This window comes from Miscanthus floridulus, chromosome 8, assembly GCF_019320115.1.
Source record: "Miscanthus floridulus cultivar M001 chromosome 8, ASM1932011v1, whole genome shotgun sequence".
NCBI classification, from domain to species: Eukaryota; Viridiplantae; Streptophyta; class Magnoliopsida; order Poales; family Poaceae; genus Miscanthus; species Miscanthus floridulus.
The window spans coordinates 53,483,290-53,509,494 of NC_089587.1; the positions used below are offsets into that span (position 1 = coordinate 53,483,290).

General features: G+C 41.8%; 1 long non-coding RNA gene and 2 pseudogenes across 1 annotated transcript; all 3 read right to left on the minus strand.

The window, feature by feature from the left end:
* Positions 1-755: 755 nt before the first annotated feature.
* LOC136472069 (uncharacterized) lies at positions 756-2,596 on the minus strand. The gene is made up of 3 exons (XR_010762244.1): positions 1,988-2,596; positions 1,594-1,639; positions 756-1,486 (listed from the first exon to the last, which is right to left on the minus strand). It is a non-coding gene; the product is annotated as an uncharacterized lncRNA (long non-coding RNA).
* A 12,130-nt stretch (positions 2,597-14,726) lies between these two features.
* Positions 14,727-16,685, minus strand: LOC136472071 (uncharacterized; annotated as a pseudogene).
* A 25-nt stretch (positions 16,686-16,710) lies between these two features.
* LOC136472070 (protein ANTAGONIST OF LIKE HETEROCHROMATIN PROTEIN 1-like) lies at positions 16,711-20,081 on the minus strand (annotated as a pseudogene).
* Positions 20,082-26,205: the final 6,124 nt, after the last annotated feature.

Below are 26,205 nucleotides of genomic sequence, written 5' to 3' on the forward strand. Positions count from 1 at the left end.
TGTATCAATGCCAACCGTTGACTCATACTGCACAGTTTACAAATGTAAGCCATGCCAATAAAGTTGCAACAATTCAGAGCCAAAGGAAAAAAAAGACCCATCTTAGTTAACTGATTGTATGATTCCACCTTTTCGGATCTGCTCATTCTAAAAACAAATATTTTTGAAGAATTTATAAATAAAAATTCTCTAGATGTTAGTTTTAATATTTTGTTTTCCAGATGAAATATGACGAAATGATAGGCAGTATTCAAAGTTTTCGAATTAGTTAAGGAAACCAACTTGAATTTAGGGAGGTAATCAAAGAGATGGTCTAGAATTGAGCAACTTATTTTGTCTTTAATCTTCAGATGAACAATCCAAGCTAAGAGGTTGTTCAAAGGTTCCTCATATTTTTTTCCACATTTTGCGAAACAAAGAAAACAATAATTAGCAGACACAAACCTTGAAAATTGCTTTCTGAATATCTTGTGTTCCTGCTGGAGCATTGTGAAGTCTGCCAAAAAGAAAAAGATGCATACACTTCATATTATTCTCCACTTTGATAGTTTGATTGCGTCTAGCAAAAGAAGGCTTACTTGAGAACAGTTTTGTGGCTGCTGTAGTCCTCAATCTGAATGCCATAATCCACTTGTTTCACAATAGTAACATCCATCTCCTCCGCCACACGTGGCCGATCGATCCATTCAGTTTCTATTCATGACAGCAGCTGCAAGTTTAGAATTAGCATCAGGCCTATGAGACAGCCTTGCCAATGCTATGCTCAGACTGATCATCAGACAAATTTTAATATAAAAAGATAAGTTCATTAGCATTTCCTTTGGTGACAGTATTTCAACCAAAGAATTTGGCAATGATCTGAATGGAAAAAATTCTACATGGAGTTGTACATTCAAATAAATCTGACAGACTTCTATGAGGAATACTTCATAGTAATCAATTTTCCTAAACAGAACAACTAATTAAAGTTTATGAAAAATGTTCACACAATAATAGCATGCCTAGTGTTGCTGGCTTTGATAAAATACATGCTGCTTTGCTAGTGACCTCCAAGCAATAGTTCAAGTTCAAAGAACTGCAGCTACTGCAGATAGCATATTTTATAAACTTGGCAAAGAGGCATATCTTTTCCTAGAGCCACAATGAATATGAACAAACTTACCATAGTGGTAACTATTATACTTGAAATTAAGAGTCGCATCAAATCCTCTGGCAACAAAGCAACAATCCGTAGAATTAGGAAGAAAATATGTGACAGACTTGCACCGCAACAAAGTACTGAAATTCAGGGTGTTTGCCCCCATGGCGACGTACGCGAGTCCCTCAGCAACGCCTCCAGCGCCGATCCGACCCGTCTTCCCTCAGTAGTCGATGGCCTTCACTCGGCCACCAGTCTTCACTCTGATTGAAAACCTAATGAACGCGACCCAGCCTATTCCTTATCTCCGATCTAATCTAAACAATTTATGAAGGATGAAACTCAAAGCTGCAATCAGCACCACCGGCACAGAGGCCAGAGAGCAGAAATTTGTTGTTCTGACAAAAGCTCACTAAAAAAGAAATCTACATGGCCAAAAAAAATTCGACACAAACCTGAAAATAAGCATTGCCATTGCTACACAAACATTGCTTGTTCCTCCTAAGAAAAAAATAAAACAAATCATTGTTACTAACCCCTAACAATAAACTTGGTTTTGCACTGATCATTCTATCCCATTTTTGTTTTTGTTTTTACCACTAAATTAGTCCAAATCTCTTATTTTCCAACATTTTTAAGAACTACTCATAAGTGCCAGAGATCCATTTAATAAAGTAGATTGAGCAACTGACTTTGTTGCCAAAGAGTGAAAGTATATATGCCTTCCTTTGCTCACTGACAAGGGCCGGCCACTGTTATCTCACTGCATCCTCTAGGTGCATCTTGCCGGTTATAATGAAAGCAAATAGAAAAGCAAGATGAAATAAATGTGTAGGGGACAGAACTAACCTTCAGGACCGACCTGGCGACAATTTGATCTGTATGTATGCGTGCAGAGTGTTCTCACCCGTTCAGGGTACTGGTGGCGTATCCGTGACGTTGCAGAACTCGGCAGACAACTTCAGCGCATCGCCCCTGCTCCTGCTACCTCGCTGCTGTTGCTGACACGTCCAACGAGTCACAAATTGGACCAAACAAACATGAAGCGAGAATGGGCGGCGGCAATGACGGAATCAATCCACACGAGCACGATAAAAAATACATGGGAGACGACGTCCTTGCTGCTGTTGACGTCTTGACGACGTACAGCGTGTCCAGGAGCCACGACGACTCGACGTGGCCTTTGGGCGTCTAGACGTGCCGGATCGTCAGCGGCGATGAGCGATGGTGCCTTCTCCTTCTCATTGTTAGGGCAAGGGAAGGGAAAGGAAGAGATAATTGTGTCGCCGTGATCCACAGTTCCACACGATGCTGGGCGCAACAACGAAGCGGGGGCTGTTGGGTAAAGGAAATTACCAATTGATGGACGATCGATTCATGTTTCCTTTCTTGCTTGACGCTGAGGGGGGCGATTGATTAATGTTTCCTTTTTCATCCGTGATTTGTGCCGATGGGAAAAAGGCGGAAAAAATATAGAGATAATGGAGTCTGCGGTGATCTTTCAGGAAGGTCACGGATCATACGCACGCGATGATTCCGGGAGGTTGGAGATCGAGCGATTGTGCCGGGATCGTCGCGCGGGGGAGGGGAGCGAGCGCATTTTGTTTTGACGGGCAGAGCCAAGCGAGCGACGCACGTCGTCCTGCCGGCTAGTCTTTCCTTCGTATCTTTTTAGTTGTAGATAGGGATAGATATATATCTAATATGTTACCTTCGATGTTATTAATGCATTGTATGTATCTCACTATCATCAAGATTATACTACAACTACAATAAGTTTGAGTCTTCATCACATGATTCGACAATAAATATATGTTACATAACGGGGTACCTAGATCCGACAAAGGAGAACCAAGTAATCGGGTATAGCTGGATCCAACAACATAGGTCGCTGCCATATCATGGTTCAACCCACCATTGTTATCGTACTATATTAATTACAATACTTCTGTTGAAACTCATTGAGTTTTTTTTAATATTTCTACGTTGCCTTACACTCAACTGAATTTCCATACGTGGAAATGAATTAAGATGACTATAATTGTTAATGGTTAATTGTGTAGGTTGTCCAGTGTACACGTTGGCATCTCTTCTTCTTTTTTGTTTCAGTCCAATTATAAACAGAAACATGGCATTCATGTCTGTCAACCGCAATGCCAAGTCTATACATGTAATTCCGTCACTGTTCAGAGCTTAGTGGATTGAGGATTGAGGTACTCTAATTCACCCCAGTCCACATAGGGTGAAAAATTGAGGATTGAGGTTGTAGGTTTTGGTAAATTGAAGTGCAGCCGAATTAACAAGCAATTACTGTAACTAACTTATCTAGAACTAGAATGAAGCCAACTTGCTTGGTGTTGTGAAAAAATGTAGAAAAACAAACACTCTTACGGCACACCGTCGCATAATCGCGTTACACGGATCCATCTGGCTCTGAATCTCTGATCCCCTTTGTCCTTTGCACAGTTCGCAGCCAAGGCCAAGCAGAGCCAATCTTGACCTTATGTACCTTGCCAACTACTACACCTACGCAGGATGCCCCAGCCCACCGCCCATGCTAGCTTCTCCTCTCTTATTTTCTCACGGATAAAGTCCGCATTATCTTCCTCAACTTTCGCGAAAATCCATTTTTCCTCTCTAAACTCTAAAACCAGGCAAACATAGCTCCCTCAACTTTTAAAACCGTTCATCTTACCTCCCTGACCCTATTATAAACAGTTTTGAAGGTTGTCTTTTTGTATTTATTTCGGATGAATCTTTGAAAAATCATAAATCACAGAAAAATCATAAAATGGAAAATCTAATTTTGTTGGACTTCACATGAGTAGATCTGCACAGTGAACATATAATATGATATGCTTTACTACAAAGTTTTTGTTGTGGCTTTAGATCTATGCTTTTCTGTAATTAATTGGAATAATTTATAGCTGCCGTTTCTATAGTACAATTGTGATGAAATTTTTATGATAGGCTAATTATTATATGATTGAACTATAGTAAAAAAATTATACTCATTGGATCATGTATAGCTCAGTTATAGATTTATTTATATTTAACCAGCATAAACCTAAATAAAATCTATAACTAAGTTATACATGATTTTTACTACAGTTTAAGCAAATAATAATTAGCCCACCATAAAAATTTTACCACAACTGGACCATAGGAACTGCAGCTATGAATCATTCCATTTAATTACAGAAAAGCATAAATCTAAAGCTACAGCAAAAACTTTGTACTAAAGAATATCATATTATATGTTCACTGTATAGATCACTCATGTGGGGAGTCAAAAAAAAATTGGAATTTTCATTTTATGATTTTTCTATGATTTACTATAATTTTTCAAAGATTTAGCCAAAATAAATAAAAAAGAAAAAGACAAAACTACCTTCAAAACTGTTTATACCAGGGACAGGGAGGTAAGATGAATGGTTTTAAAAGTTGAGGGAGGTGTTTTGCCCCGTTTTTAAGTTCATGGAAAAACGGACTTTTCCTTTTTTCGCTGCCTCCTCCAGCCCGGTTCAGAGCATAGGTGGGAGGGGCGACAGGCTAAAGCCCAGCTCGGAAACGGGCCCAGGAGCCTATATATACAGGACCTGAATACGTTTGCTCCTTTTGCAAATGGAAATGAATATTGAAGGCCATATGCCTAGCGCCCTTGCCTCCCAGGCAGTCGTCGAAGAGAAAAATAGAAGATGAAACATCGCTCGTGGTGTGACTTACGACCTCATTCGTTGGTTTTCAATTCTTTTTCGACTAAAATTATGATAAGTCAATTAGTCATTAATTAGTTTATTGTTAAAGAATTGGTACACCAATGTTTATGTCCAAGTTTTGACAAGCCTCTACAAACTTCTTAAATTGTATAAGAGAAAAAATACACCTTGTTCTGCAGCAATACTTTTTAGCAAACGAATAATATTTTTCTCTCACAACAAATCAGCATAAGTCAAATTTCAGCGAAACGAACAGGGTAACGATTTCCACTGTTGTTATGACACTCAGCTGTGGGGTTCACTCCTGGCCTCCCACCCTCGCTAGAGACTAGGCGGGGGGAGGATGAGGGTTTCCCACAGGGAGCAGGTGATGCGGAGTAGGGGACAAGCGTGAGCGATGCGGGAAGCGAAATAAATTTTGGAATAAATGCCCATTAATTCATAAAAACCGTGTCCGGGACGGTTCCACCCATCAGGTATTTATAGAGCATACCGCTAAATTACAAAAGGGTTAACAAGCGATGACAACAATAGAAAAAGTCCTCAGGGGCACAAAGGTAACTGCTGCTATCTAGCCAACTACTCTGGTCTCGGCGTCGCCGGCTCTCATCCTCTAGATACTGCCGTTCCGGTCCCCTCGGAGGCCGCCTTCCCTGGTGGACACCTTCGCTGAGGACGCTTCGCGAGGGTTCACCAGGATCCTAGGCTGGTTCGGATCGCACGTGACCCTCTCCCGGCTCTCGTTTCACCTCAGTCTTCATTCCTGCGATAGCGCAAAGACACTAGAGGTCTCGCCCTCGGGCGAGAGTTGGGGGGGCATTCCCCGAACATCAACCAAATGTGTATCTATGTTTTTGGCCCTAACTTTGGCAAGCCTTAATTTTGGTTAGTCCAAGTTTCATAATTTCTGAGTAAAAACAAATTTTGTATGAATTTTCTAAGATTAAACTAGGTTTTAGGATTTTTAATTGTATTATTTTTCATATAAAATATATTTTGACAATTTTTTATAATTTTTAGATATTTTATTAAAAAATAATTTTAGTTCGAATCACCTCTTGAATTTTTAACTTAGTCTGATTTACCTCCTTTGACGTGGTGCCACGTCACCAAAACCACTTAGGGTGTAAAATTTAACGGTTTTCAAAAGTTGAGGATGCTAAAAAACTGATTTTGTAAACCATGAAGGAATGTCGGACGACCGCGATAGCTGAGGAAGGTAAATTGGACTTTTTTTAGTTGAGCTAGAATTGGAAGCCAACTCAGGCGGCTCTACAGAGAATCGGGATGAGACGTAAAGATGGCAACGGGGCCCCGATACCCGATACCCGACGGGTTTTTGATCCATTAGGGGATGGGGATGGGATCATATATTTACCCGTGGACATCTAAATGGACAAGAATCCATCCCTGACGGGTATAGCGGGTACGGGAACGTTCCCTGTTTACCCGTCCAAGTTACCCGTTAGGAAACCCGACTATTTGAGCTGTCATGCGAGTATTAGGCCCAAAGAAGCTCAACATAGGTATTTTGGCACAAATCTGAACAATCATATATATATATATATAGTTTGTGTGTTCTAGGAACCCTAGTTCAATTTTTCCTCACCATCTCCGACAGCAGCACAAGCACGCCTGCCTCACGAGCGCTCGTGCCCCTCGCTTCCTCAGTTCGGTCTCTGCCACCTTTGTTCGTCCTCCTCGCAACCTCGCTCCTTCTCCTCGGCATCTCCGAGACTCCGACACTTATACCCGGGTGAAGAAGAAACGTCTCCGATTGCAAAGGTGCGTTCCCAAGTGTCCTTGTTTATCGGATATGCAGTACTCGTCGGGTATCTGTTACTCGACCGATGCCCAACGGGTACGGAGATGAACAAGAATCTATACAGTTAACAGAGACGGAGACGGAATGAATTCTCCATAGTGAAGAGGAGAACGTTTCGAGGAAATCCGACGGATACATCCCCGTTCCATCCTCAATGAGACGAGATAAAGTCCCGGACCGGCCCGGCATGCGGGGTGTGCATGTGGGGGCAGACTCTGTAGGCTGCACGCGCACTCGCAGTCTCGCAGCCGAGCTGCAAAGCGTCGAGGCCCGAGGCCAAGTGTTGGGCTGGGCTCACGCGGCCACGGGGCTCCAGGGTAGCTCGGCCGCTGTTTGTTCGTTTGTTGGGCTGTTCGAAGTGTTGGGCTCTAGTGGTAAGGTGGGCCGAGGAACGCTTCATTTTGTTTCTTGCCCAGTTGCCCCGCCCCTCCTTGGATAGCCGGGACCATTTTATCTCCACGGGCTGGGCTGTGTGGTCTGTTCTGGTCTTTGCTTTCATTTTTTTTCTTTTTTCTGTTTTTTGTTAGCACATGGAATGAATCACGTGCACCGTACAAAAGCAGCGACGTATTGTGTGTCATGATGAATGTACCCAGTGGCGGATCTATGATTGGGACAAAGGAGGGGCTGAACAAAGAAGATTTAGGACTAAAGCTAAAAATTAAAGGTGAATTCACACTAAGCTACAGTAATTAATGAAGGATTAAGGCAGCTTAGGGGGGCTGTAGCCCCGGCAGCCCCCCCTTAGATCCGCCACTGAATGTACCTCCTCGCTTTGCATCGCATTGATACGTGAGGAGGATGCAAAAACGCAAATTGCGTGACGACACAGTTGCACCAGAACAATGTCTACTGTAGTTGTATCTTTATCAGGGTGTTTGGCTGGTAGATAAAACCACTATAGTTCGGTTGGTTCCGGATGATTCAATAGTATTCTGTGAGAGAGAATAAGCTGAAACAAGCCGAGACAAGAACAACCGAACACCCCCTATATTTCTAATTTCTAAAGGTTCCGAGGCACGGAGAGACCAAGCATTGGTTCGTTTACGGGGTGTTTGGTCGGCGGAACGACATGGTCTATCACCATCTCACTCCTTAGTTTTTTTTTGTTTAGTCTGTGGAATAGATTCAGTTTATCCATGACCATCCATTCTCCACGGACTAATGATTAGTACTAGTACGAGGAACGGGGTTATTCTACCAAATTAATAGAATAAACTCACGCTGCATCACTCCAGAATAAATTAATTCCTTAAATCAAGCACACCTTCGGTGATTGAGATGATTTGTACCCTCTACACGGGAGGGGGCAAACCTGAGGGCTCACGATGCTGAGCAGTATTTGTCATTTAGTGGTAGTAGAAGACAACATAGAGTACCCTTACAGAAGCAGACCTACGCATCTCAACAACCTTAATATGGTCATGTTTTGATCACTAGGGCCAGTAACTAGTTGAAGCTAAAAATTAGTCTAAATTATCTAGAGTTGGTCGTCCTCGTGTTCTAGAACGAATTTTTAACTGGCTAACAATTATCCTTTGTTTCCAAACATGCTCTAAATGTCGATCTAGTATGCTGTGCAATATTTGTATGAGTTCTTATATTTATATATGTATTTATTAAGCTTATCTTGTCAATTATTTTGGTTTATTATTAACAGAAATCTCGTTGCTCTACTTTTAATTATTTCTAGTACTCCGCCGGTATACACCGGAGCATGTGCATCAGCGTTGGTCCAAGTCAGTCCAAGGTCAGGGCTAGTAAATTTAAAGCCGGATGGTGGAGAAAAAGCGGAAGCAAACAAGCGGCGCGCGCGGCGTGTGAATCTTTTTCGGGCCAGTTCTGGCGGGCTGGCCCACCGAAGCGTCATGGGTGGGGGAGCAATCCCGTCCACGCGCTCTTCACGTGGCCTCCACACCGGCCCCCCATCACTCCACAGCCACAAACTCCTCCTCCGCCGCATCTTTTCCTTTCCTTTAATTCTTTATTTCTCGTTTCATCCTTTTATTTTCTCGGCGAATAATCAATCTCTCGCTTCACTTGGCAAGCGCTGAACTAGTTTTTTTTTTCTCTCTCGTCACACACATCGTGTGGCCAGTGTTTGCTTCTTCACTCGAGGCGGCGTCGAATCATCATCATTGCCATTGTTTCTATAAATATTGCAATTATTCATCATCTTTTAATCAGCTAGTACTATATTTTTTTTCTCTAACAAGGTTGTGGCTTGTCGCCACTGTTGCTACTTTCTAGTAATTAATTAATTATTATTATTACATGCTGATTACTCAATCATGCATGCCAGCTAGCATGGCCTGCGTCATGCCCTGGCTTTGGATGCGTGGATCATATCGATCCGAATCCAAATCTCCAGCCAGAGTAGATCGAGATGGACGGATAGAGATGGATGGATATGGATATATGTGCTGCTCATGTAACTATCTCATCTCTGTGTCTGAGATTGTCACTGTGCCGCCGTTGGGGCCTTAATTGGAGAGACTGCGACATTCGTGTCTTGTTGTTGTGTATCCACCCATTTCACGTGCATCGTTCTCCCACCGCCCAAAAACAGTTACCCTCCGAACGGATTTTACGGTCCGATATGCTCACAAACGATGCACGCAATCTCTAGTGCTTGTGCAGGTTAGCTAGGGTGGCGAGTTTAAGCTGGGAGGGCGGTCCGATTCCAAAAAGATTACCATCTAATTGACCACAGAATGAATTGTACTACGTCTCGTTGCAACATAAGGACATGTTTGTATAATTTTTAAAATTTAATCTCGCATTGCATACCATCAAAATGTTATAAAACCATCTTCTTAATAAGTTGTACGTCTTGCTGCAACACAAGGACATGTTAAATGCAAGATCGAAGGCTGTTTCAAAACACTTTTATATTTTGTAAAAGCACAACCGTGTTTTGTTCTTCACCTCTTCTGCTCATTCATCCGTCTGTTGTAAGTGAAGTGAGGCTGTGTTTAGTTGGGTGAAATTTGGGAATTTGGCTACGGTAGCACTTTCATTTTTATTTGACAATTAGTATTCAATCATAGACTAATTAGACTCAAAACGTTCGTCTCGCGATTTCTAACCAAACTGTGCAATTATTTTTTTTTCGTCTACATTTAATGCTTCACGCACGTATCGTAAGATTCGATGTGATAACTACTGTATCACCTTTTGAGAAAATTTTTTGGAACTAAACAAGACGAGTGCAGTTTTACGTTACCTCCGGGGGGAACAGGTGAGAACGGAACGGAGAGAGAGAGCGCGAGAGATCGGAGCCACGGAGAGGGGGAAAAAACAAAGCAGGACCAGCCTGTGGGTCCACGCGCAGCGAGTCCACCTCACCACGCGCGGCGCGCGGCTTCCCAGGCCAGCGTGCGGCTGCAGTTGGCTTGGCTGGGCGGGCGAGGGGCCCACGCGACTCCCCCACAGCCACGGAACCACACGTCCCACGCCACTAGTTCCCTCCGCCGCCCGATGCGGATCTGACGGCCTGTGACCGCGCTCCGCCGCCTCCACCCAACGAGTGGCCACCCGCGCCTTGCCGAGTACACTGACTGCTGGTTGCTGACTGCACAGAATTGATGGATGCTAGACTTAGAAGCAGTACTGCTGTGTAGTACGTGGTGCTTCTTTTTCTTTCTTTCTTATTATTCTTATAAAAAGATAGGATGTTGCCTAGAAAGATTTTTACTAGAAACAATGGACTTTGCTTTGACATATATATTCTTTGTTATAGTGGATTTCATGGGCTATGTGAAAATAATAATAAACATACTTTAAGCCTTGTCATGATAACTTCTGCCATATAATCCCATCACATACTATGTATTTTATGGCTCACTGTTTCAATTTTAATTTCAAATTATAAGTCGTTCTTTTTTTTCCTATGTACGTAGCTTTTACTATGTCTAAACATGTAGTAAACACTATGAATCTAAAAATGTTAAAACGGCTTATAATTTTGAATAGAAAGATCGAGTAACCAACTGCTCAACTCCTGAACTCGCAAAATCATATCAATGTTTTGCTCCTACTCGGCGTCACAACACGAAATTGCCATTAGAGATGAGTACATCACCATGCCTTTCGATGTTTATAGGGATCAACATATAAGTTGTCTTAGGTTTAGCTAGATTTATATAAAATATGATAATATTTTGAACACCAAATAAATATACTATATGAACCTAAATTCAATGGGTGGATCAGAGGAAGCTAATCTAGCATTGTAGATGTTGCTAGTTATTATTAATATAAACGTGGTCAAATATGACGAATGTTTGATGATAACCCCACAAAAAAATTATTGCATTTTTAAGTGTGTGAGGGAATAGTATATATGTCGAGTTAAATGTGGTATATATTTGGACGTACTCTTTATGTCACTCCAACAAGCAAAAAAGGAGATTCTCTGCTACAGTCCATTGTAAAGCATTGCCACAATGTTTCGAATATGGACATGTCATCGCTAGGCCAGCCAACTCTCTGACCCCATTTCGTCAGCGAACCTTATCTGCTGCTGGACTCTCCATCAACTGCATATATACTTTTGGGTTTTTAGTTAACTATACTCCGTATGTGCATGCTGCAAGTTATTCAGGTCCACATATTTCCTAGGGCTGATGCTTTGATGGTGTCTCGCTCTTTTTCTTTTATTCTTTCCTTTTGGTGAGGTACACACTACCGTGAAAAACAGTTTGTAGCAACGGAATTTTTTTAAAGGTGGCTGACATTGGAGCAGCTCTTACAGTGACATGTTCGGGCTCCAATACAGCAGCCGTCCCTATAAATGGCATAGTAAAGGCGGCTGGTTATACGAGCCGCCCCTACAAATACGTGGATTTGTAGAGGCAGCTGATATGTATAGGCGGCTATTACCAGACGCTCCTACTATATCCATTTGTAGGGGCCCGCTGTATATATGAGTGTTCTATTTCTTTTCTTCAATTCTAGACTGATGAGAGAAAACTTGTACATAACTAAAAAAAAATATGGTGCACATAGGACTCAAACCTGACACCTCTGCACCTATACCAATCGAGCAAACCACCACGACAAGCCTTTATTGGTGTCTACTGAAGTTTTTGTCTTTTTTTTTTAACTTTCTCATATTCTCAAATTCAAATTTTATAACTAAACTTATGAACAAGTGCAATTAAAATTTTGAATTATTCAAAACAAACTCGAATGAAGAAACGACTAAAACAAAAGTTGTATATCTCAATGAGTTTTACAACTTTGTTGTTTTTGACTTTTTTATTTAAAGCCAATTAATATTCCAAAATTCTGTTCGAAGATCTCATATTTTGAATTTCAAATTTCAAATTGTTCAAAAAAAGTCGGCTGGTGAAATGACCAGAACAAAAGTTGTAGATCTTGATGATTTCTACAACTTTGTTGTTGACATTTTGAGTTTGAAATCATTTAGTATCTCAAAATTTCATTCGATCTTCTCAAATTTTGAAATTTCGAATTTCAAATTATTCAAACAAAGTCGGATGGAGAAATGACCAAAATAAAAATTGTAGATCTCAATGAGTTCTACAACTTTGTTGTTTACAACCTTTTCATTTGAAATCATTTGCTACCCAAATTTGATGTTTGAATTTCTCATATTTTGAAATTCAAACTTAGAATTGTTCAAACAAATTCAGATGGAAAAATGATCAAAACAAAAGTTATAGATCTCGATGAGTTGTATAATTCTGTTTTTGCTGACTTTTTCATTTAAAATAATTTACTATCTTAAAATTATGTTCGAAGTTCTTATATTTTGAAATTCAAATTTTAAATTGTTTAAACAAAATCGGATGGAGAATTTAAAAAAATTAATGTTGTAGATCTCAATGAGTTCTACAAATTTAGTTTTTACAACTTTTAAATTCGAATCTATTTAGTATTCCAAAATTTGATTCAAAGTTCTCATATTTCAAATTCAAATTTTCAGATTTTTAGGCTAAATTCTAGGTTTTTAGGCTCCCAACCCGGACTTGGGCCTCAATTTCGCTTTTGGGCCACTAAAGCCTGTAGGCTTGTTAAGACTGTGTATGATCTGAGCCCCTGATCTGAATCGAACGGCCAAAGTTCGTCCCCGCCGAAACAAAACCAGCTCCAGCTGTCGGCCTCCCCCAAACCCTAACCCGAAACAAACCCATCGCTCTCTCTCTTTCCCAGCTCTCGCTCACCCTCTCTTTCCTAGATGTAGTGCGCTACTGAGCGACCTTTCGGCGACAGCGCCTATGCGGCCTCCCGGCTCCGCCAGCAGGTCTGCCTACACCAAGGGCGCCAAGCAGCCGGACCTACCGCCGGCCGTCCAGTCCCCGTGCGGCGCCCTAGTTGAGCCACACAGGTGGTCATCCAGTCTGCATAGGTTAGAGCTCCTCCCTCCAACGGCGGCGAGGTACACATTCCTTTAGATCCGGTCATCTCCTACCACCCTTGGCACATACAGACGCCTTATTTGGTTATTTTCGTGTCGATTTCACCCTGTTCGTTTGGCTGTGCCTTATCGTAAACGATCGTAAATTTTCAGCCGGAACAGTATTTTTCTCTCACACAAATCAGCCAACAGTACTTCTTCACGAACCAGCAACGATACGAACCAGCCAACCGAACAGGCTGTTGGTGTTCTCTGGTGGTGGTATGCCGGTAGTTTAGATCCGTCAAGAAGGGTGTAGGATCCGGCGTAGGAGGGCGATGCTGGCCCCTTTAGGCCTACTTTGGCAACAGGTGCTTATTAGCCCGGGGACAGGAAACCCCCGATGGAATTTTTTTGAACTTCTTCTTCCTGCCTCTTCCCAGGGCAGGTAACCACGGGTGGGGAAAGTTTCCACGTTGTCCTTTGGCAACAGGCTGCCGGCGTAGAGAAAACTAAACTGTACTGAACTGAACTGAATTGAAACACAACACAAGACTAGAATCGAGCTGCAGTTCAGACAAGGAAAACGAACGAGAACACTGCTTAGCTTAAGGTCCAAACAAAATAAACAAACTGTTGCTGTAGCAAGAAGCTGCAGTGGAGAAAAGATTTGTCGATCTCCACTGAACTGCAGTTTCAGTAACGATATAGGGCATAGCAGTACACCTCCAGACCTCCCAAAATCAACACAAACCTAAACTGATTGATACAAAAATTTAACCAATATTATGGTCCTCTAGTTCATACACACCAATATTACATAGATGCTTGTAGCATAAAAAAATTGACAAATAGTAGCTGTATGTATATAAAAATTGACAGACAGGAGGAGCGAAATCTCGCTATGAGCTTGAACATTTTCTCAGATGCTTGTGATGAAGGGAACAAACTTTTTTTCGCTAATCATGTGTTGCTTCCACCAAGTCCTCTACAAGTAACACAAAGGAAATGGTGAGTTACAAGGGAATACGCAGCTTACAAGAATATGCAGCAGAACAATGTAGTGTCATGCTTGCTACACATTTCATATCATGAACTGGTGAGTTGCATTCATCTCCCTTATCTCTCTACACATGAAATGGACAAAACAAACAGACTCACTCACCTCTCTATCACAAGATAAAAAAAGGCCGAGACATACTGTACATATAGCAAGATCTGTACTACAGAGAGAGAGCTATGAGCAAACCTAGCAAAATGGACAGGAGTAGCAAAATTCCAACACCATAACATGAATACACCAGCGACAAGGACTGAGCGACATGTACTACAGCTCCTCTACAAAACCAGAGGCATTATTTTTATAAACAAAAGAGGCTACTTGCAAATAAGATCGGAAACACAGCTCAGACACTGACCAATCTACCAATGTGTGCTCAACCCTCCCTGTAGGAAAGGTCTCAGGAAAGCTATCATGACAACCTGACAAGGACTGAGCTATGCTTTCATAGCAGGAAAATAGAATCTCAATTTAGCAACACATAGCTAACCTGACAACAGCAATCCAAGTTCTGTAGAGAACATAAGCAAGGACAAATGACAAATTCTAGGCTCACACTAATAAAAACATTTGACCTAACCAGTGCAATATAATGTGCTCACAACGATGGAAATACCTACATACAATGACTGCAGCTGCATTTTTCTTCTCAATTCAAACATTGCCTCCACCAACATTGCCTCTACAGATAGCACTGCAAGTAAGCACAAGGAAAAGCATTAGCAGCTAAGACATACCAAAGTAAACTAATCCAGTGGCAGCTAAGCATTATTACCTAATCTGCTGTTTGAGCCAAATCAAGCGAACATTTTTGTTTTTCATTTTCATGAATACCTCCCTATCTATCTCAGATTTGAAGATATTCATAGCATACGCCTTCTCCACATCAGTAAGTTCCATTGCATCAACTTCATCGAGACACTTGTCAACTGAAAATGCTTCATCTTGTTTCTTCTTTTCATTGAGTGCTTCCATTGTTTTACTTGTTTGCATCTTCTTAAACTGCACAAAACCATCAATAGCAGCACCAATGTGACTTTGCTTTCGCTTTCTCCCACCACTAGTTCCTTGCACAGAATCTTGATTGGAAGGTGCAGACTGAGCTTCATTGCGTGCACTTGAGACGTCTAGCCCACCAAAAGTAGCACCTAGACTTGTGCTATCAGACACTGCAACAGGAGCAACTGGAGCAGCTGGAGCAGCCGGAGCAGCTGGAGCAGCAATAGGAACAAGAGGAGCAGGCTGCAAGTGCTTAGTTGATGTGAAGTTTAGATCTCCTGTAGCAACACTTCCTATGCAAAAAAAATAGGAAGAGTTACTACTTTTACTAGAAACTGATGGGTGGGCAAAAAATAGGAACACTTCCTATGGTTTAAATCAGGACTGATTAAATCACAACTTTGTTTCAGCATGCTTTTTGTCTTTTCTTCTCTTCAGTAGGTTAGACCAGAGGGCATAGAAGCGTCATAATTGATACTGCAGGGTTGCTACATCAGTGCAAATTTAATATGCAGGGTTTGCTGGCATTAGCCATGTAATGTCAACAATATTTCTCAGTAATCGTCATGTTTCATGCAATCATGTATTCTTGGTACCAAACGTAATGGAATACACTAGTTGACTTTATGTGTACTACTGTCTGCTGAAAGTGAAGCATATTGGTTGATGAACAGGCTTGTGATGAAGACATGCCAACAACAGAAGCTATGTGGCATCCAATGAACAAGTTTTGGTAAACCTTCTATTCTTTTGCAGTTTTTCTATTCTTCAAGGTTTGTCATTCTCACAGAGAAAGACAAAGATCTCCTTATTTCTTTCTTCCTTTTTTTAACGGTGTGCCTTTGCAGCATATAGGAAAGCAAAAGCAAAGGCGAGAAAAAAAAGCTACATAACCTTAGAGAGAAGTTTCAAATAACATACCAGCATACAATGACGTACAGTCTTCATATAAAGGAAACGGCTTCTTCTGGAACCTAGCCATTTTTCCATTATCCTATTTAATACCAAGACAACAGCATAGTTAGTATTTGCAACCAGAATATGGCAACAATTTTTTGGTTTAGTGAAAAAATCTTACATTGATCAGTTTCTTCCATTTTTCTGGTTCCGCAATGACCATGGCCAATGAGTCATTCCAACCAACACCACTATCCTTTAACGCTACATGTATCGCCTTCCAGCTGCCCTTTAGCTCCTTTTCCTTCTCTTGTAGCTGCTGCTTTGTGAAGCATGCTAAAGGATACATTTAGGTAAACTTCTCTGAGATACTTCTCCAACCCTCACTCCATCCATTCTGACCCCTGAACAAGGGGATGTTCACATGGTCCCTCATAATGTCAACAAGCCCTTTCTCATATCTAGAGTTCCATGTAGCCCTTGATTTCGACATTGCTGCAAGAAATAATTACAGAAATACATAGCTCATAAAATATTATAGAATGTATTGGAGAATTTATTACAGAATGTTGGATCACACAGAAAATGCATAACTCATAACATATTATAGAATGTATTGGAGAATTTATTACAGAATGTTGGATCACATAATGTATTACAGAAATACATAACTCATAACTCATAAATTACATTCCAAACACTACTATCCTACACATTGTAGGCAGCCCACATCTGATGGGCTATCTGGTCTCGTAGGGTATTTCCATGGTTTGATTCCATCTCACTTGGGTAGTTAGTGTCTCCCTCTGGCATGTCGACATAATTTGATGGGTTGATATTATCAGGTAGGATGTCTAGCCACTCTTCACTCCCATTCAACCCTCTAATGATGTTGTGAAACACAGCAGCAGCTGCTGGAATCATAACTTGAGATTCAATTGGGTAATGTGTCCCCACTTTCAGAATTGGAAACCGCTTTTTGAGAACCCCAAAGGCCCTCTCAATGTGATTTCGAAGAATCGCATGCCGATGATTAAACAATTCCTTGTAGTTGGCATATGCATTTCCCCTCTAGCCACGTCTCCTGAACTCACTGAGATGGTACTTAACTCCTCGGTAGGGAGCAAGGAATGATGGTGTGTTTGCATATCCACCGTCTACAAGATAGAATTTGCCTGCTGGCACAGTAAATCCCTTGCCAAGAGCAGACCGCAACACTCCTGCATCAGATGCGGATCCTTCCCAACCAGATGAGATGAAAGTGAACTTCAAGTCGAAGTCACAGGCAAACATAACATTCTGCGATAGTGTCCCCTTCCTATTTCTATAGGGACTGGCCTTGTCTTGTCCAATTGTGATTGGGACATGCGTACCATCGATAGCGCCGATGCAGTTCTGCAGGTAAGAAAATTTACTAAAGATTTGGATTGTATTTAGGAATGGTATTAAGGAAAGTGTACTGTATGTATTAACCGACCTGAAAGAATGGCATAAATCTAGGGTCACATGTAATCTTCATGTGTGTGTGGCTTGGATTTGGAAGTCTGATGAATTTTTGGGTTAATGTTGGAATGATATTGAAGACGTCATATATTTTCCTATGCACTGTCTCACCACTATGTTGAAACTCCTTCTTTAGCCTCTCTGTGCTTGCATTATGAGAGAGCATGAACATAAAAATACCAAGTTGCTCCTCAATCTTCATACCACGTGTGTCACGCAGCAAGTTCTCGGCCCTGAGAAAGTTTGCTATAGTTCTAAATATTTCAGCCTCCATCCTAAATTCTTCCTTGCACCAATTCTTGTGTCCTTCGAGGATCTCTTTAACTTTTTTAGCACCAGAAAGAGAAGAGGTATGCTCAGGTGTTTTCTCTTCGTCGAGAAAGGGCATTACAGCAGGGAGAAGAACAAAGAATAGCTCCTCATCTTCTTCTTCCTCTTCCAACAAAAAATTCCTAGCAAGCTCTTCCCAAGAAGCCATCTAGTGTTACATATATGAAATTATATTATTACATATATATTACCAATTCAAATCAACTAGAGAAAAGGAGAGGACTCAAAGTAGAGAAAACAAGTATTAGAAGGGCAGATTCAAAGTATTAAAAGTCTAAAAAAGTTAAGAAAACAAGTATTATAAGTAGAGAAAACAAGTATTAAAAGTCTAAAAAAGTCAGAAGTACCTAATCATTTTCTATAACATTCTATACTTGGAGAGGTTTGGTTAGCATTACAGCTGTCTGTGGCTCCGATAGTAGGCTGCAGATAGAATGAAATGAAGTGGGAGACACTCCAGACAACCAAGATGTTTGCAGGCTAATATATATATCTCAAAAATGTTACATGAATCTGACATTACGGAGCCAAGGGCAGAATCAAAAGGCACCTTGGCCCATGGCTGGCTGCCATGGAAGACACTGTGCTGCAACCGCTTGCATGCATCAGCATCAGCATCACAGACTGGACTAAAGACTAGCCTAGCTCCCTTGAACAACAAGAGCGAGCACCGGCGAAACAAGGTGAAAGCAGCAACAGGCACACAACTCCCGAATCCAAAGCAATCAAACAATCATCAGCATCAATCAAAACTACTATTGCGTCTATCGATCAAACAACTATACCTGAAGCACCAACATAACCTCCCAGTACCAGTCCAAGTGTTGATGCGCTATGCTATGCACAAGCAAAGGAGAACCAAATCAATCCATCCTTGTAGAAGCAAGCCAAGCACAAGCAAAGCTCGGTAGTGAGTGAGTGGTCATGGATCCTTGAGTAGCTCTATGATCCAGCACCTACTCATCCAGGCATGTATGCATTCATTTTTTTAGAACAGGACTGACAACAAAAACAACAGCCAAATTATTATCTATTTTAAAGCCAAAGGAATATGACCCACTATGCTTAACAAGGCCAGACGACCCAACTCAACTGCACTTGCATGCTGTCAATTTTCAGTTATCCTCTTTTCGAGGACAATTGCCGTCGTACAGAATTGGATTGGACCACCGAACATACCAGTGCCGGGGACTTCCTTATCGCTCGTATTCCTGCACTACTAGTAGTACTAATAGCATTGCTATGGCCATTGACGGTCCTGTTTTGGTGCATCTGGCTGTTCTACGTGCTCGGGCCATTGGCCTGTGCAGGGATCTCGTCATGGCGCATAGCGAAGCTGAATCACGGTTATCACATGGATGGGACTGACAGCATGGCAGACATGATGGCAACACTAAACATATTCTATTCACTTATTATTTTCCAAGGCGCCATGTTCTTGGTATTGCTACTACCTATGTACATCTACGAGGCAAATGTGGTCAGACGCCTCCAATCACTGGAGCAGCTGTCAGAGAAGTGGGGTGAGGATGCCATCGGCAGGTACATTTATGATATCAGCGCGAAATGCAGGAAGGATCCTCTATCCATCAAGGGCATGGACTTGATCAAGTACGGCGCTGTGTTGCTGGATTCTGAATCCCAGGAGGACTACCAGTATGGTGCAAGGCTACTCGGCGCCTTCGTTAACAAGGGGGAAGATGTGAGCTGGGTGCTGCTTCCCTCAAGACACAGGATTCAGAGACTGATAGATTCACTTATGATAAGCAGCAGTAGCCGCCGCCACCTAGATGAAGCCAGTGTTCAATTCACTTATGCATTTAGATCCTACTAGTATTTGGTAGTGTTGCCATGTAAAACTGGCAAGACATTCCTTCAAAAAAAGAAACAAAAAACTAACAAGACTTGAGAATTATGGGGAATTAGATTTGACTTGTTTCCCATTTTTTGAAATAAGTGCTGGTTTTGATAAATTTGTCAAATTATATACTAGACAAAACATGATATTCTCAGCATGCTACTACAAGCACATCCAATGAGTAAAAGGTACACATCCAAGTCGCAGAAGCTCAAACTTGGGAGGGACAAGGAGGAGGGAGGAAGGACTCACTGGATCTTGGGACGAGGCAAGGCGGCCAGGCGGGGGCAGTCACGGAGCAGTGGAGATTGAGCCAGTGCGGTCCGGTCGGCGGGCGGCGGCGTCACTGGATAAGCTTCACGCAGCCGGGCGTTGAGGTGGCGACGGCAGCCCCAGGATCTACAAGAAAGAGAAGAGAGGATGAGACCCGAAACCAGATAAAACATGATATTGTTGGGAGAGAGGAAGGGCTCACCGGTTCTTGGGACGAGGCAAGGCAGCCAGGTGGGGGCAGTCACGGAGCAGGGGTGGAGATCGAGCCGGCGCGGTCGCGTCTGCGGGCGGACGGCGGCGGCGGTGGTGGCACTGGATCAGGCTCTGAGGCGAAACCCTAGCGGAGGAGAGGCGGCGAGAAACAGTCTAAGAAGAAAACCGAAACCCTAGCGGAGGAGAGGCTCTGAGTAGGCGGGCTCACCGTTGGCGTGAGCCGAAGCGACGAGAAGGCGAAGGAGAGGCGGCGATGGGATGCCGGGGCGACGGCGGCGGCCTCGCGACTAGCGGCTACGCGAGCGGAGGAAGAGGCGAAGAGCTGCGCGAGCGGTCGGCACGGGGAAACCCTCCCGGCCTCATCACTCGTGGATTTCTTCCGCGCGGAAAACGAGAGGAAGCGGGCTGCGTTCCTCGGGTTGGTGGGCTACCAAAGGGCGTAAACAGTTGGCCCAGGAAGACTGGCACGGGGCAGATTTGGCCCAGGGAAAAGACCAGGATCCCTCAGGGAATCTGGGCTGCCAAAGTAGGCCTTAGGCGCTGGCGCGTGGCGGCGGCCCTATGGCCGTGGCACGGGCTCGTGCGTGCACTGGGGCGATGACCCCATGGTTGCCCTCGTGCGTGCACAGGTGCGGCCACAGCTATAGTATCTGCAGGTGTAGTTAGAGGGTGGATTCAGTGAGGTTACTCCGGGTACCAATGGATTTCGAGTCTCCTTGTACGCAGGACAATCTGTATGTTCCTTGCCCTATTGTTTTCTATTTTATTTAATTCTTTACTCTGACTTGGCAAATAGGTGCATGTCAGTGGAGGTGAGCGCATACTGTGATGGTTGTACTGACCTAGTGTGGCCTGCAGCGTCGAATCAAACTCTACTGCATCTACATCGTAGGGTAAGCTTGATTTTTTCATGTACTGTGGTTAGTGCTCACTTGAATAAATATACGATATACTGTGTTCTGCTTGGTTAACTTAAATAGTTTTTGCTCCAAAATATAAATATATGAAACTGATAAGAGGACTATAGTTATCTATTTAACTTAAATATTTTTTTGCTATGTTTGATTTATTGCTGTTTTTGTCGTACGTCTCGCATATCTGCTATTAAGTTGAGTTTTAGTATAGTTTAAAGCCCCCTTTGGCACGGCTCATCCAAAACGGCTTCACCGGTGAAGCCAAAGCCGGTGAAGCCAGAAAAACTGGCTTTTCCCGGCTTCTAGTTCATTTTAACCCCGACTTACAAAACGGCTTCACGCTACAGTGCCTCGGTTTGCATAAAATAGATGAAGCCGAAGCCGACATAAGCCATGTCAAAGAGGCCCTAAGTCTCGCATATCTGAAGTAGTTGTTATGTTTCCTGTAGTAGGTCGGTGCATCAACTGTTTGTAGAAATGCTTACCTGGGAGGAAAATGATTATGCTGAGCTGGGAGGAAAAAGAATTTGTCTTTGAATTTTAGTAATTGATACCCTATAATGGTATATTTGTTAAATAGATTATATATTGCGGCCCTAGTGATTGCAAAGTATTTTGCCAAATAATGCCAAATAAAGTGGTTGTTTAACAATATCACGTTCTTACTGCAACCAATGGAGCAGCTAGCACTGCTGATGGAGTGCTGATTGACAGTTTCTTTCACAGCAGCAGTTAATTCTTTGATTCTTTCGTTTGCTAGCGGGTCCATCAGTAATGCTTCGATTCTTGTATCTGATAGCAGGTCCATCCGAGTACTGCTGTCGATTGTGCTGTGACTGACTGTTTTTGTTAGTCTAAAGATATTTGTACCATATCTTTTTAATTTTGACAGAAAATGGCTGAAACTTGTTCTCTTACAGTGGAAAGAAGAGAAAGAAATGAAAAGAGACTCATACAAAGATGACAAACTCTTAGAGCTCGTCGGCGATCTTTGTAACTTCATATTGGACCAGATTGTACATGTCAAAGGCACCTACTATGACCGAGATTCCGACTTAGGTAGAAATCCTCAGTATCAACACATTCGTGAGACTGAAAGGCTAGCTCTAGGCCGTTGATAACCATGTGTATGAAATTTAACATTGGTCTTACCTTATGGGACGGTTTGGACTTGTGAAACGAATTAGACTCGTGAATTATGTCTATTTAATGATGGATTGTATATATTCTTGTGAATTGAACTTGTAATAGTAGTTTATATAATGTTCTTGTGCTTGTAGTCAGATTTGAATTATATATATATATATATATATATATATATATATATATATGTGTGTGTGTGTGTGTGTTCTGGTCGAATTTGAATTGTAAATTTGATTTTTTTTTGTGAAAAAATATACTGTATGGGCAGTTCTAGATCGAACCGCCCCTACAAACAGGTATTATAGGGGCGGCTGATACTACAACCGCCCCTACAAATCGATTTGTAGGGGTGGCTGATAACACCAGCCGCCTCTACAAATCAATTTGTAAGAGCGGTCTGGGAACTACTCCTACAAATACATGATTTGTAGAGACGGTATGATAGGGCGACTGGCCGAGCCACTTCTACAAAGCCTCACCAGCCGTCCCTAGAAATCATTCCAGTGGCAGTGACATATGCATGGAAGCCTACTACTATATGGCTATACGTGCAAGTATTGAACAAAAAGGCACTTGCTTTCATACATTGGCAAGAGATTGTAGCCAAAAGGATCAAGTGATGCTATAGCTTTGCACTTCAAATGATATATATGTGTTGTTTTCAGGTTCCTAAGTCATCCGCTAGAAAATCGACACACAACAGACTTGTTGGTACAAGGAATAAAATGGAGATATTCTTCGGGGATGACTATGAGCCTCACTTCTACTCGCATCTAAAGTTTTAAGAAACTATCTGATCTTGGGTCCATTGGTCCACAAGCGCTGTCGTCATGGAATTTATATCTTGAGGGAATGATCCTCAAGATATCTCATGAATAATTGGTTTCCCATTTAGCCGCTTTGTGGCAACTGTAATCTCATTAGCAACAGAAGTCATGTATTTACGTACTTACGGTGAGTTTTAGGCGATTCGACCGTCTATCATTAATTGTTGGTCCATAAGAATTTCATGACCGTCGATCATTAGTTGTTGGTTCATAAGAATTTTAATTCATGACATATCCTGGTGTTTGAAAAAAGGTCAAACTATGAGCAAATTAGTTGGTATATTGCCCATAGAGCATCTCCAACGGTATCTAATAAAAAAAGAAGAATCCTAAAAATCTAGTTTTGCAACTTTTTTCTATAATTTGCTTCTAAAAAATAATAAGAAACAAGCCCACTTGAAGATTTTTGGAAGTGGCATGACCAAACTGTTTTTTGAGGGTTGGCATGACCAAACTGTTAAAGATGGTCTTAGAATATGTTTGGTACAACTCTAGCTTTGAGATCTAGTTTGACACAACACTAGCTCCCGCCCTGTTCGCTTCGCTGAAAAGCCAGGCTGAAAAGTGCTGTTCGCTAATTTGTTGTGAGAGAAAAAACACTATACCATGACGGATAAGTTCAAGTGAACAGGGCATTAACACCTCATCCTCTTATTGTCAGCTTATCCGTGTCTATTCAAGTGTTATCCACTAGCATGGATAACTCCAAGATTATGGCCCTAGAAAACACCCAACTTGAATGCCTACAGCATTATATATCCTGCTGACCCTAAATAAAAGGTGGCATGGATACTTTGCCACCTTTGTAATTTGAATTTTAGCTTATTTTCGAAAATTCATAAACTTTTCATACAGTTGGATAAGACAAAGTATATGTAAATTATAGCCTGCGGTACAATTCTAAAGTTGATTTTTTTAAAGTTGTTTAGGTGCAGACCAAGGTTTTCAATAAGAGGTGGGACATATGCTTTCCCACTTTAGTTGAATTGTTTTTTGTGATTCGTAAATTTTCATTTGGACCTAGATAAACAAACTTTATATGAAATTGTATACTTAAAAGATCTACAACTTTATAATTTAATTTTTATTGAAAGTTGCTTATTAGGTGGCTGAAATTTTAGCAAAGAAGAGATTAAAAGGAAGTAAATTCACTATTACATGTAATGTAGTATATATAGGCATCCTTAATGAGGGGTAGTAATTTTTAGCAGTATTAGTCTTAAGATATAGTGCATGTTATGTAATGTAGTATATATAGGCGTCCTTAATGAGGGGTAGTAATTTTAGCAGTATTAGTCTTAAGATATAGTGCATGTTAGCAGTGGCGGATGTGGGATGCTGGATAAGGGGGGGCTAAAACAACAGAGATGTTGATTTGCACGAAGATTTAACGGTAAAATCAAGCTTTTGCTACAGTAATTAGCATTGAAATCAAGAAATTAGGGGGGGCTGGAGCCCCCCCAGCCCCCCTTTGGATCCGCCACTGCATGTTAGTTTATAGAGTTGAGCGTGCGTGCGTTTATGTGCTTTTGTCATTTTGGCGAAAAAACTTTAATGCAAGTCTACTAGTGTTGGGGGTGGTCATAGAGTGAAATCTTCCACGCCCCATACTTTATCGTCGTATAGGTTTATATAATCGTATGAAGGTACTAGCACAGAGAAAATTTTTACTAGTAGTACGTGTACTCATGACATACGTACGGCCCCATAAAATAAACCAGCTTCCTCGTCGGTGTCCACGACTCTGAGTTGGGACGAAAACGGATAGGATTGGGATGAATATCAGCGATGGATATCAGTGATATTATATTTTGGATTAAATTTGAATTTGAATATAGATAGTGTCAATCATATCGGATATGATATGATTTGACGTCGATATTATAAATACGTAATTTAAGTTTTCAGATACGAATACGGTATCGGATGTTGAATATCTAAACTCGGATATGTACTTACAAGCAAACAATGACCAAGAAATGATGCCGGTGTGTCAATTTATTCATATACTTTAGGATGTTGCACTGATTTAACGTAGCATCAAAACGATCAACTTTAGCCCATTTACAGTATTTTATGGCTAAATTACATCAAATACAGGAACAAGGTGTCATGCATTTGTGGTGTTGATGTGCCTTTTAATTTTGGATGAAATCTTTGTATTCATGTGTTTCATTATTTTGGAAGGGCCATGATTATTTATGTCAACTATGTCTGCAAGACAAATTGAGCACCATTAATTCATTCCTGTTGGATCTCATATATAAAATATGACATACTTGTAATTAATTACTAATAGACAGTAGTGGAAAGCGATGTGTATATTGTGTTGCATCACAATTGCTAATAAATTTACCCACACAGTTAAAGTGTTGTTTTTATTATATAGGTCAAAGCCATGTTAGGGTCTCAACTCTTTTTTTTCTTTCTATACTAAAAATATCTCTTTTTTTTCTATAACGAACCAAACATGTTCTCATTATGGCAAATTGCGCGCAACAAATGTGGTAGAATATCACCAAGCGAAACCATAGAACCGATGTAAAAACCAATAGACAAACAAGGTGTTGCAAGTCCGGTGTACCACATCACCTGTAGGTCTAGCGATGGCACATGAAAAAATTGGTAGCAGGTTGGGTAGAGAGAGAGAGAGAGAGAGAGAGAGAGAGGTGAGTACCGAGGACGGCAGGTGGGGGTAGAGCGAGGAGTAGATCAGAGGAAAAATATCTATCTGAGGGCCGGTCGTGTGAGGTGGGGGAACAAGGAATACGAGGTGGCACTGGCAGCGCAGGATGGATATATGGATCCGGGGCGCTTCACGTGGGCCGGACCCGACGCGCCCACCACCTCAGCAGCAGCTTGGAGTTGGAGCCTTGGGGGAGCTTGTGGCTGGTGGCCCTCGCGCGCCGCGGCTGTGGTGTTTGCTTCCTTCGCGGCCACTCCGCCTCTTCCCAGCCTCACGTTTTTCCATCTCGCTGCCGGTATCGAGATGACGAGATGTCACTGTTAGTGAACTTGTTATCGATGCCTGGACAAGCATCTTTTCGATGATCGGCCTTTGTTCATGCATGCGTCTACATAACCTGCTAAACATCTTCTTTTTTTTAAAATAACTGCTACACATGTAACACATCCCTATCAT